Genomic DNA, 3,505 nt, shown 5'->3' with positions numbered 1-3,505 from the left:
AAATAAATAAATAAATAAATAAAAAACAGTCATTCTTTAAAATAAACAAACTGGTGTAGATCAGCAAATATAAGCTACCATTTGTAATAGATATGTGTGTGCATATACGTGTATGCTGGTGTATGTATAGAACCTCCCTGGGCAGAGACATAAGAACTTGACATCAGTGGGATATCTGAAGAGAACTTGGTGGTTTGGTAACTGTGAAAGAGAGAGACCTGTCTTTGTTTTGTATAATTTTATAGTTTCAAAATACTGTGCCATGGGAATACATTACTTATTCAATTTTGTCAAGCAATTTTTTTCTTTTGGTTATTAATATGACATGATTTAGTGTTAATTTGCTATGTAGAATACGGGACCCTGTCTGAAGGCCTATCTGAAATATCTATTACATTAATATTTTTTTTAATTTCCCAGGTCAGAACCACCTAATTCACAGCTAGGATTAAGATACACTTCTCTAGAGAATGCTAATTTTATATGAATTAATTAGGCAAGTTGGCATCAGGAGATTTTTTAAATTTATTTATTTTTTTGTATTTGACTGTGTTGTGTCTTTGTTGCTGCGTGGGCTTTCTCTAGTTGTGGCGAGTAGGGGCTACTCTTTGCGGTGCGCGGGCTTCTCGTTGTGGTGGCTTCTCTCGTTGCGGAGCACCAGCCCTAGGCGCGCAGGTTCAGTAGTTGTGGCGCACGGGCTTAGTTGCTCCACGGCATGTGGGATCTTCCCGGACCAGGGCTACAACCTGTGTCCCCTGCACTTGCAGAAGGGGCATCAGGAGATTTGACTTTAGGTGAAATGGCATCAGGTGAACTAAATTCCCATCACCACCTTTGCATGTTACTTACAAAGATTGTCCATCCCCCTTGGGCATTATGTCTTTCTAAATACCTAATTCATTTTATAGACAATTACTCACAGGGTCCCACTTTAAATTTGGCATCTGCCTCTGGCTCTCCTCTTTGCTTACGTGAGGTCTCTCCTGAGAAGAGCAGTTTGCATCTCTTGCCTATTAGCTAAAGTCTGGAACTGAAGATGTGAACGTTCTCTCCAAATTTCAGGTTGAAACACCCTGGTCTCAAGTCAACGATGGCTCAGAAATCCCCTCTGACACTCTAAGGCAGTTTTATTTTTCATTTGCAAATGGAGAAACTATAAGTAAGAGTAAGTTTGTAACATGTTAAGTGTTAGGGACATAACCAGAGGCAAACTCCAGAATCCTAACTCCTACTTGAGTTAACTTAAGAAAAGATGTCACAGTGAAATTCTCCAATTTTGCTTAGTATTGCTCAGAAAAACAGATCAGACTTTAACATTTCCAGACTTTTTCCAAAACAAATAGTCACCTGAAATCTTTGTCTCTGTAGCTAAGGTGCTATCTGTCTCCCTCATCAGCTCCCAAGAACCACTGTGGCAGAGAAGAATGGGCTGTTATTTGATGCCAGATTGAATCTGCAGAGATTCAGTGAACCAAGGCTAGAGAATTATTACAGTGACTCAGTATGGTGTGTCTATTTGTGATTTTTAACATTGATAGCAAGCAAGACTTACTTTTAATTTCCTCTTAAATATTACAATGTTTCAAAATGCCCACAGTTACTGATTAGGCCATTGTGTTTCTGATCTTGGTGATAGAAAGTAGCCAACTTTTAAACTTAAAAAAAAAAAAAAAAAAGACTTCTGGGAGGCTCTGACTGAACTTCCCATTTTTCAAGATTACCCATCCTTGCCATACAGAAACATGAATACCTGTCAGCTTAGTGCTACTTTTTAGACATTCTCATTGCGCTTTGGTTCTCACAGGCCATTGTCCTATGTGGGAAGAATTGGCAGCATTAGCAGCACAATTGTCATCACAATGCTCTGATCTCCTGAAAAGCAAGGGCTTCAGGAATGGATTTGTCTTCAGAAAAGGGTAAAAAGCCAGAACCTTGATTCCTCCTGCTATGAATAATATCCAAGGCTATCATATGGTAGCTCTATTTTTAGGTTTTTAAGGAACCTCCATACTGTTTTCCAGTGGCTGCACCAGTTTACATTCCCACTAACAGTGTAGGGGGTCCCTTTGCCCCACACCCTCTCCAGTATTTATTATTTGTAGACTTTTTGATGACAGTCATTCTGACCAGTTTGAGGTTATACCTCATTATTGCTTTGATTTGCATTTCTCTAATAATTAGCGATGCTGAGCATCTTTTCATGTGTCTGTTGGCCATCTGTATGTCTTCTCTGGAAAATTGTCTATTTAGGTCTTCTCATGTTTTTGATTGGATTGTTTTGTTTTTTCAATATTGAGTTGTATGAGCTGTTTGTATAACTTGAATATTAACTACTTGCCGGCTGTATCATTTGCAAATATTTTATTCCATTTCATAAGTTGTCTTCATTTTGTTGACATTTTCTTTTGCTGTACAAAGCTTTGAAGTTTGTTAAAAGCTTTTGTTTAGTTTGATTAGGTCCCATTTGTTTTTTGCTTTTACTTCTTTTGCCTTGGGAGGAGGATCTAAGAAAATACTGCTACAATTTATGTCAGAGAATGTTTTGCCTATGTTCTCTTCTAGGAGTTTTATGGTGTCATGTCTTATATTTAAGTCTTTGAACCATTTTGAGTTTATTTTTGTGTATGGTGGGAGGGAGTTTCTAACTTCATTGATTTACATGTGGCTGTACAGATTTCCCAATACCACTTGTTGAAGAGACTGTCTTTTCTACATTATATATTCTTGCCTCCTTTGTCGAAGATTAATTGACTGTAGGTGTGTGGATTTATTTCTGGGCTCTTTATTCTGTTCCATTGATCTATATGTCTGTTTTTGTGCTGATACCACACTGTTTTTTAAAAAATTTATTTTACTGAAGAGTTGATTTACAATGTTGAGTTAATTTCGTCTGTATAGCACAGTGATTTAGTCTTACATATATATAGATTCTTTTTCATATTCTTTTCTGTAAGTTTATCATAGGATATTGAATATAGTTCCCTGTACTATACAGCAGGACCTTCTTGTTTATCCATTCTTTATATAATAGTTTGCATCTGCTAATCCAAAACTCCCAATTCATCCCTTCTCTCACTCCATCCCTCCCCAAGTCCCTATCCCCCTGGGCAACCACAGGTCTGTTCTCTGTGTCTGGGAGATGGATTCTGTTTTGTAGATAAGTTCATTTGTGTCATATTTGAGATTCTACATATAAGTGATATCATATGGTATTTGTCTTTCTCTTTCTGACTTTCTGCACTTAGTATGATAATCTCTAGGTCCATCCATGTTGCTGTAAATGGCATTATTTCATTCTTTTTTATGGCTAAGTACTACTCCATTGTATATATGTAGCACACCTTCTTGATCCATTCATCTGTCGATAGACATTTAGGTTGTTTCCATGTCTTGGCTATTGTGAATAGTGCTGCTATAAACATAGAGGTGTATGAACATAGGGGTGTATGAATCTCTTTGAATTATAGTTTTGTCTGGATATATGCCTAGGAGTGGAATTGCTGTA

Source organism: Delphinus delphis, chromosome 3, assembly GCF_949987515.2.
Source record: "Delphinus delphis chromosome 3, mDelDel1.2, whole genome shotgun sequence".
Lineage (NCBI taxonomy): Eukaryota > Metazoa > Chordata > Mammalia > Artiodactyla > Delphinidae > Delphinus > Delphinus delphis.
Note: the sequence above shows the minus strand (reverse complement) of the source record.